The sequence below is a fragment of the Bos taurus genome, chromosome 27, assembly GCF_002263795.3.
Source record: "Bos taurus isolate L1 Dominette 01449 registration number 42190680 breed Hereford chromosome 27, ARS-UCD2.0, whole genome shotgun sequence".
Lineage (NCBI taxonomy): Eukaryota > Metazoa > Chordata > Mammalia > Artiodactyla > Bovidae > Bos > Bos taurus.
In genome coordinates, this window is record NC_037354.1 from 34,016,589 (window position 1) to 34,026,710 (window position 10,122).

Here is a 10,122-nt window from a genome sequence, read left to right on the forward strand (position 1 = left end):
ATGGGAAGAAAAAATAACTTCCGTTCACATTATCCATCTTTTAAAAGTAAACTATAGAGTTAGTAACCAGCAACCACAGTTTATAGTAACTTAAAGAAATCAAAACTTTAGCACATGAAGCTGCATTTAGGAAAGAGGACATTACAACCATTTCTTTCTAATGCTGATTTGCGTATTACATGGCAGAAACCAACACAGCATTGTAAAAAAATTTTTTTTAATATATTTAAATGTTTTAAAAAGTTATCTATGAAAAACTTATAGCTATTATTATGCTTAGTGGTAAAATATGGAATAAGAATAGGGTACAGATGTTCATTTTTATCATTTCTATTTATCACTATAAAGCAATGAGGCAAGAAAAATAAGATAGCTGAGAGGGTTCTAAAGAAGGAAACAGGAAGCTAACAGGCAAGTATATGAAGAAGAAAATCCTCTGAACCTAAAACTGCTCTAAAAAATGAAGTGTGTTAAAAAATAAAAGCATAAGTCTTTTTTCCTTCCCCAAACCCCTCCTCCCCCTCTCTGGCAGTGGAGGGAGAGTTACTTGGGTTCAGAAGCCCCACTTCTGTTTTGCGATCATTGCTTTAAAAAATTGAACCCAACCCACATCTGAAACCTCCTTTTGTTATAGGGGCTTCCTTGGTGGCTCAGACAGTAAGGAATCCGCCTGCCATGCAGGAGACCTGGATTCAGTCCCTGGGTGGGGAAGATCTCTTGGAGAAGGGAATGGCTACCCACTCCAGTATTCTTGCTTGGAGAGTCCCATGGACAGAGGGGCCTGGTGGTCTGTAGTTCACGGGGTCACTAAGACTCGAACACAGCTTAGCAAATATGCACATACTTCCTCTGTTATAAGCAAGAATTCTCCTCGATTGTACTTAACTCTCTTTTTACAGTTCAGTTCCAAATGATGAGCAGTTGTAGCTGCAGCCACTGAGATCTGATGTAAGTCTTCACAAGATGGGGGTGATTTTCTATGACCACATAAGCCATCCCTCACCCTGGTAACCACAAACCGTTAATCCACGTGTCTGAGGTCAGTGACTACGTCCCGAGGGGCCCATATATTTGCAAAAGGGTGATAAAATTTGAAGTTGAATCTGAGCGTTTGAACTGAAGACATAAATGTAAGAAAAAAGCAGGAAGGTTCACCCCAATGTCAAGCGGGTAGAAATCAGAGAATTCCAGAGGTGTGGGAAAATAATTGGTCGGTTGGAATATTTGTTGAAATAACTGCTGCTGCTGCTGCTAAGTCGCTTCAGTCGTGTCTGACCCTGTGGGACCCCATAGATGGCAGCCCACCAGGCTCCCCCATCCCTGGGATTCTCCAGGCAAGAACACTGGAGTGGGTTGCCATTTCCTTCTCCAATGCATGAAAGTGAAAAGGGAAAGTGAAGTCGCTCAGTCGTGTCTGACTCTTTGCGACTCCATGGACTGCAGCCTACCAGGCTCCTCCACCCATGGGATTTTCCAGGCAATAACTGCAGGCTTCCCTAAATATTTAAATTTATTTTGCAATAATTGCAGATGGACAGGGAAGTGGCAAGCCGAGGCTGCCCACCTTTTTACAAACATGATTGTGCTTGTGTGGTGAGCTGCACAAAGGGATAAGGATGGACCGGGAGCTCATCGCCCCGTCTTAGACACAAACATCACTGCAGTTGTCGCTGGGTGGTGGTATCTTGGGTAATCTCTTTCCCAGTAAGATGTAGTACCTTAAATTAAAAAAAATTTTTTTTGTTTTTATTTATTATGTATGGCTGTGCTGGGTCTTCCTTGCCGCTCAAGGGCTTTCTCTAGTTGTGGCAGTCGGGGGCTCCTCTCTAGTTGTGGTGCTCGGGCTTCTCATTGCGGTGGCTTCTCTTGGGAGCGTAGGGTCTGGGGCATGGGCCCAGAAGTTGAGGCCCATGCGCTTAGTCGCCCCGAGGCACGTGGGATCTTCCAAGAGCAGGGATCAAACCCGTGTCCCCCTCATTAGCAAGCAGACACTCGACCACTAGACCAGCAGGGAACTCCTACCTTAAAATTTTTAAACCATTATGTGATGATAATTCATCTTAGATGAAAGAAAGGCCCCCTTTGTTCCCTGTCTGCATCTTCTATGCTAAGAGCCAGAGTCAAGTGGAAAAAGAGAGCTTGGCTGAAGGCCTGGCCTGACCGTGGGGCTCTGGACAGTCACTGTCTGGCCCTCCTTCCTCACCTATAAAATACCAGGAGTTGAGACTTGGTCTGTGACTCTATGTTCTTTTTAAAACCGTGTAAGTGTTTAGGCATTCTATCATTTTAAATGTGTCTTTACAAAGGAAGGCAAATACCATATGTTATCATTTATCTGCGGAACCTACAAAAAATGATATGGATTAACTTATTTACAAAGCAGAAAGAGACTCACAGACAAACTTATGGTTACCAAGGGGGAAAAGGAGGAGGGATAAGTTAGGAGTTTGGGATTAACACATATATACTACTGTATAGCGAATAGATAAACAAGGACCTACTTATTTAGTTCCCTGAATAGCCCAGGGAACTATACTCAATATCTTGTAATCACCTATAATAGGAAAGAATCTGAAAAAGAATATGTTGTTGTTGCTCAATTGCTAAGTTGTGAGACCCCAAGGACTGCGGCATGCCAGGCTTCCCTGTCCATCACTATCTCCTGGAGTTTGCTCAAACTTGTCCATTGTCGAGTCAGTGATTTGATCTAACCATCTCCACCTCCACCGCCCCTTTCTCCTTTTGCCTTCAATCTTTCCCAGCATCAGGGTCTTTTCCAATGAGTTGGGTCTTCGCATCAGTTGGCCAAAGTATTGGAGCTTCAACTTCAGCATCAGTCTTTCCAACGAACATTCAGGGTTGATTTCCTCTAGGATTGACTGGTTTGATCCCCTTGCAGTCCGAGGGACTCTCAAGAGTCTTATCCAGCATCACAAATTGAAAGCATTAATTCTTCGGCACTCAGCCTTCTTTATAGTCCAACTCTCACATCCGTACATGACTACTGGAAAAACCATGGCTTTAAATGGAAACACACACACGCACATATATATAACTGAATCGCTTTGCTGTACACCTGAAACATTGCAAATTAACACTTCAATTTTTAATTTTTTAAATTTATTTTTTAATAATTAAACATTTTTAAATTTAATTATCTTAAAAATAAATGTGTCTTTAAAGCTTGAGCTCTTTTCCAGTTTCTGTCCTGGTTTCTTTCATATTCCAGAGAGTTTCTCTGGACATAGATGTTCTTCTAATTGATCTGGTCATAGGTCTGCCTTAAGAAATATTGCTTTTTATGGGATTCCTGTTTGGAAGCTCGCCCTCCACAATAACCTTTGCCTGAGCCCTAACTGAAATTGGAGGCACAAAAAATGAAATGGAATTACGATGGCTCAGACAGTAAAGAATCTGCCTGAGATGTGGAAGACGGAGTTTGATGCCTGGGTTGGGAAGACCCCTGGAGAAGGACATAGCAACCCACTCCAGTATTCTTGCCTAGAGCATCCCATGGAGAGAGGAGTCTGGCAGGCTACAGCCCATGGGATCGCACAGTCGGACACGACTGAGCAACTAACACAACACAAAGCAAAACTACGGCCATGCCTTTGTGGCGATGACTTCAGTGACAGTGCTTAGGGGCTGTGGTCTTCAGGGAGGCTGGAGGCAAATGCTTCTGTTGGTCCAGGAGACGACACCTGGGAGGGGGTTGGAGAGCGAGGAGGCGAGAGGCATGGTCACCTGGAGGTGAGGCCTGCGGCCTCTGGAGCTCCCACCAGAGCCTCTTCAGTCTTGTAGGTGGATCACACTCATGGGCCTCTGTGTGTTTGGTCACTAAGATGCCAGTTTCCTAGTTCTAGAAAATTCCCAGTTCAGGTCTATGAAACTGACCGGTGTCGACAGAATAAGTCCAACAGGTTTTCCAGCTTGTCTGGAGAAGGGATACTGCGATGTGATTCAGGTCTCGTTTTCTGACCAGCCTAGACTCTTCAGAATTATTTATAATTCCATTTTGTTCTGAAAAGGTTTCGAGGCAGCCAACGGGCAGGCTGGTAGAAGCATCAGTGTCACTGAAGGTTTCAGTTAAACGTGATGATGACAGAAACTCGGCTGATGCGCGTGGGACCACTCCTTCCCACCCACCCGAGGGCCAGGCCCTGGCCACGCTTGCATCCTCCTGTCAAACTACAGGTTGAATCTTTCTGAAACGATTCAGTAAGTTACTCTCCTAAAATGTCTCCCTTTTGCCTTTGTCCACGTGTTGCCTAATCCCACAACTATCTGAACATCTATTCCACTAGAAGGACTGGATGAAAGGCTATATGAAGAAGACAAAATTCTTGGCTTTGATGGACCTAGCATCTAATTCGGGGCTCAGCAAACCATGGCCGATGGCCAAGTCCGGCCTACTGCCTGTTTTTATACAGCCCTCAAGCTAAGAGTGGCTTTTACATGTTTAAATGGTCAGAAAAAAATCAGAAGATGAATAATATTTCATGTTGTGTAAAATTATATTAAATTCAAATTTCAGCATCCGTAAAGTTTTACTGTAACAGCCGCCCCCATTCATTTATGTAACATCCTTGTGGCTTCCCCACCCGCACAGCAGAGGTAAGTCATTGGACAGAGACCTTGTGACCAGCAAAGTCTAGGTTACTCTCTGGTCCTTTATGAAAAAAATTTGCCAACCTCTGTTACACTATTCAGTTAATCTGTTGGCTGTCTACCAGGTTCTTTCTTGGCTTTTGTTTTATTGTTCTTTGTGCTGCAGTTCCTATCCCAAAGGACCTTACATTGCAGAGGGAGATGGACATTAACAGTTGTATCATAGGGTACTGAGCGCTGTGGTCTAGATAATTGCAGCAATCAGTACTTCATGGTGCTTCCCATGTGCCAAGCGCTACCAAGGATCATGTATGCACTAACCCGCTTCATCTTCACAATAACCCTGTGAAGTATGAAAAGGATTTTTATAAAAGTCCTCCAAGAGGTGGCTTTGTTTTTGTTTTGTTTTTTAATTAAAAAAAATAGTGGTTTGGATGTGCCCGGTCTTAGTTGTGACATGTGGGGTCTAGTTCCCTGACCAGGGATCGAACCCAGGCCCCCTGCATTGGGAGTGCAGAGTCCTAGCCATTGGACCACCAGAGACGTCCCCCTGTTATTTTTTAACAGATGAAAAACCAGTGCAGGTTACTAATATTTATTAAGTACATACATGACTTCCCAGGTGGCACAGTGGTAAAGAATTTGCATGTCAGTGCAGGAGACAGAGAGATTTGGGTTCAATTCCTGTGTCGGGATTATCCCCTGGAATAGGAAATGGCAACCTGCTTCAGTATTCTTGCCTGAAAAATTCTTGCCTGGTAGCCTACCAAGACAGAGGAGCCTGGTAGGCTACAGTCCATGGGGTCGAAAAAAGTTGGACATGACTGAGTGACTGCACACACACGTACAACTACATATACAGTCTAAACAAAGCTTTTTGAAATCCACTGTGTGATCCTCAATCAAAATGCAGATAACAAGGATTCAAAAACCTTCTTGTTCTGATATACGGATCCGAGAATTGTGATTTCTACAGTTTCCAAAACTGAAGCTAATCATTTAGTAAACATGGATGTAAACTAGTTTTATGACCTATACTTTTCTTGGCTAACCATGACGGTCATATGGATATATAAAATGAACACATTTCAAAGACTTTATTCAACTCATTAATTAATGAGGGAAACAGTCAAATGTCACAAAAGGCTCAAAGGAGAACTCAAAACAGCCTAGACATATAGAGAGAATAAGAATTCCGCACTAAACTTAGGAGTAGATGCAAAGCAGGTGTAGCCACAAGGCAATAGTCTATTGCACGACTCATTAGTATCAGCTTTCAACAGGCTTTACAGAGTTGGAAGGAACCGGATGGTGAAAGGTGGAGATGACAGAGCTGGGGAGTGGATCGGAGCACTTACGAATCTGTTTTTACCTGCTTACTCTTTCACAGTCTTGTTCTGACAGAAGTCAGTATGACAAGGGGCTTCCCTGGTGGTCCAGTGGCTGAGACTCCATTCTCCCAATGCAGAGGGCCCAGATTCGATCCCCCGTCAGCACAGTAGACCCCTATGTGCTTCAATTAAAGACCCCACGTGCCTCAACGAAGATGGAAGACCCGGCATGGGCAAATTAACAAAGATCTTTTAAAAAAGTTAGTACGACCATGTGTCCATAACAATATATTTTTTATAGATTGGAGATGCCCTTGAGGACATCCATGCATTTCCAGACTTGATGGATTATTATCATCCCTGTTTCATAGATGAGGAATCTAGAGAAAGGCATCCTGCCCCAGGATCCACGCCGGCCTGTGGCAGAGTCAGGGGTGGAACCCAGATGGGCTGGTGCAGCGTGTGAACTCCATGCCTGTGGAGAGCAATGCTGGGCTACACCACCTGCTCCCTTGGGCAGATCACCTGGGATTTGCACAGCCCCCACAGAGCACTTCCTTCTCTCCTACTGGAGGGACGACTTGATGCCTGAGTTAGTTGTCACCTAGGGATTCTTCCTGATGCTGGACGATGCTATGGGCAGGATGGACTTCAATCTCCAATCCCTGGCTAATAGAAAATCCAGTGTCCTCCCCAGACCACCAAGAACTCTACAGCAGTTTCCCTTCTTATGGTGAGCTTCGATCCATCTTCCTTCCTCCAGGGAATTCTTTACTTTGTCTTAATTGAAGTCCAGTTGATTTACAACGCTGTGTTAATTACTGCTGTATAGCAAAGTGATTCAGTTATTCATACATATGCATTCTTTTTTATATTCTTTTTGGTTGTGGCTTATCATAGAATATTGGATATAGCTTCCTGTGCTGTACAGTAGGGCCTGTCTATCTGTTCTATATATAACAGCTTCTATCTGCTAACCCCAACTTCCCACTCCATCCCTCCGCCTTCCCCCTGCTCCTTGGCAACCACCAGTCCCTCCTCCAGTGAATTCTTAATCTTTACATCTAATGACTGTTTCTATGTCTCTATATTTGCATTGACTCAAATATGTACCTTAGCATCTTTTTTTGGAGGGGGTCCCAACGTCACTGCATGTGGGATCTTAATTCCCCAACCAGGGCTGAGCCCACAAACCCTGCGGTGGGAGCACAGAGTCTTAACCCTGGACCACCGGTGAAGTCCTCTTTAAAATATTTTTAAAGAAATCATCACCAAAGTAGTAATCGTGATACAAAGATAAGGACATAGAAATCCTGTGGACGTAGAACAAGTTCACATCACAGGAATGAAATGTCGTGGTCTGTGCGTGGGCTGAAAAAGAATTTCCAGACATGAGACAGAATGAGAGGGAAATACAGTTTATTAGAGTGGGAGACGCTGTTAGAACAGCAGGCCAGCTCAAGGGAGAACCGACGTTGAACAGGGGTCCTCAGTCCACTTTTATATCCAGGGTACAAGGAGTGGGATAGGGGTCTTGCAGGTCATTTGCTGATTGGATGAGGCATATATGCTGGCTGGGGGGAAGAGTAAGGCAAATACCTTCTCCCTATGAGGTAGGAGGGGAGCCAGGTTATACTGCTCAGGAGGACCTGAAATCCATTCGTAGTTACAACATGGGGGAGGGAAAGATGGTAAGGGTCTGGTTTTCCCGTTCCCGCACTCCAAGACCCTCTCCTTGGTTTTATCTGTTCTTTAATTCTTGGGTCACCATGTTAAATACGAATGTTAGACATGCCTGGTATCTACTGAGAGCTTACGTGCTAGATATACCCATGCATTTATTATATACACAGTAAACTCCTCCATAAGAGATACACTGAATCCAAAATTTTCAGTCCCTCAAATGCAGGATTTGGATACAGGATGCAGGAATACAGAAGCAATGCTGTAACAAATTCAATAAAGAGTTTTAAAATGGTCCCATCAAAAAAATCTTTTAAAAAATGGTTTAAAATAGTAAATGTTATGTTACATATCTTGTACCACAATTATAAAAAAGAACCTTACCCCAAGTCTGGTTGAGAATGGGAGTTGGTCAGAGGATGAAGCCAAGTACCATTCTCTTACATCTAAATACATTAATCCATGAAATGACTGGGGTGAGCTTGTCCCACCCATTGGCCATGGTTCCCAAGGTCAAGTTGTGTCCTCTGATTTCATCCTATGACCGGGTACCATCCACTCAGTGGCGACTGATCACCCTGGCTTACCTGTGGATGGGGTCAATCGCCCATCCTGGGGTTACCTCATTCTCCAGGATGGAAGCAGCAACTTCAGGAACCTTCTAGTTAGATGGTACCAGGGCCACGGGCAGGGAGAACACAGGAGATGAAAGTATGCTTCTGTCTTCGGAGATTGTGTCAAACCTTCCCCCAGAGAAAGTAAGAACCTGAGCCCAGCCCAACGTGGAAGTACTCAAGGCTAGTGAACTTCCCACTTTAAAATAGTTACAATAAGGACTTCCCAGGTGGTCCAGTAGTTAAGACTTTGTCTTCCAAGGAAGGGGTGTGAATGCCTGGTTGGGGAGCTAAAATCCCACATGCCTTGTGGCCTAAAAACCAAAACACAAAACAGAAGCAAAACTGTAAGAAAATCAATAAAGATTTTTAAAATAGTCCCATCAAAAAAGTCTTTTTAAAAAATGGTTAAAATAGTAAATGCTATGTTATATATATTTTACCACAATTAAAAAGAAAGAATCTTGGCCCAGTCCTGGTTGAGCATGGGAGTTGGGTAGAGGATGGAAGCCAAGTACCAATTCTCTTACATCTAAAGTTGCTTTATTACTAAACACATCACTGTGAGTTTCATAAACAGAGGGCTCAGTGACTGAACTCTGGAGTCCCTGCTTACAGCCATTTGCACAGACCACACACCACCATTCCAACTCTGGCTCTACTATTTCCAACAACAATAACAAACAAAAGCACCCCATTCCTGCCTCTTTATTATGCACAATGATTCGATAATTCCTCCACTGATTTGTCTTTTCAGGCTCTGTCCCATCGTTTAAAACCTAAATGTCTCTTCAAGGTATTTTCCCAAACAAAAACAATTCCCTCCTTCAGAGGGATTCCTGCAAAGGACTTTCAAAAAAAAAAAAAAATCTCTATATTGAAAGATGACCACAAATACACTCTAATCTATATTTTCAAAACACTTTCAACGTTTAGTGTCCTTAGTATTCATTAGGAAGAAATTACTTGGAAAAGGTCAGTTTTCATTCCAATCCCAAAGAAAGGCAATGCCAAAGAATACTCAAACTACTGCACCATTTCATGCAAAGATGGGCACAATAAAAGCTAGAAATGGTATGGACATAACAGAAGCAGAAGACATTAAGAAGAGGTGGCAAGAATACACAGAAGAACTGTACGAAAAAGATCTTCTCGACCCAGATAATCACAATGGTGTGATCACTCACCTAGAGCCAGACATCCTGAAATGTGAAGTCAAGTGGGCCTTAGAAAGCATCACTACGACAGACTGGTTCCAAATAGAAAAAGGAGTACCTCAAGGCTGTATATTGTCATCCTGCTTATTTAACTTACATGCAGAGTACATCATGAGAAATGCTGGGCTGGATGAAGCACCAGCTGGAATCAAGATAGCCAGAACAAATATCAATAACCTCAGATATGCAGATGATACCACCCTTATGGCAGAAAGTGAAGAACTAAAGAGCCTCTTGATAAAAGTGAAAGAGAAGAGTGAAAAAGTTGGCTTAAAACTCCACATTCAGAAAACTAAGATCATGGCATCTGGTCCCATCACTTCATGGCAAATAGATGGGGAAACAGTGGAAACAGTGACAGACTTTATTTTTTGGGGCTCCAAACCCCCTGCAGATGGTGTTTGCAGCCATGAAGTTAAAAGACACTTGCTCCTTGGAAGGAAAGTTATGACCAACCTAGATAGCATATTAAAAAGCAGAGACATTACTTTGCCAACAAAGGTCCATCTAGTCAAGGCTATGGTTTTTCTAGTAGTCATGTACGGATGTGAGAGTTGGACCAAAAAGAAAGCTGAGCACTGAAGAACTGATGCTTTTAAACTGTGGTGTTGGAGAAGACTATTGAGAGTCCCTTGGACAGCAAGGAGATCCAACCAGTCCATCCTAAAG

The 10,122-nt window shown here is 43.2% G+C and overlaps 1 non-coding gene across 1 annotated transcript; it reads right to left on the minus strand.

Moving 5' to 3' along the window:
• Positions 1-5,078: 5,078 nt before the first annotated feature.
• TRNAG-CCC (transfer RNA glycine (anticodon CCC)) lies at positions 5,079-5,151 on the minus strand. The gene has a single exon. It is a non-coding gene; the product is annotated as a tRNA-Gly (tRNA).
• Between the last annotated feature and the right edge of the window lie 4,971 nt (positions 5,152-10,122).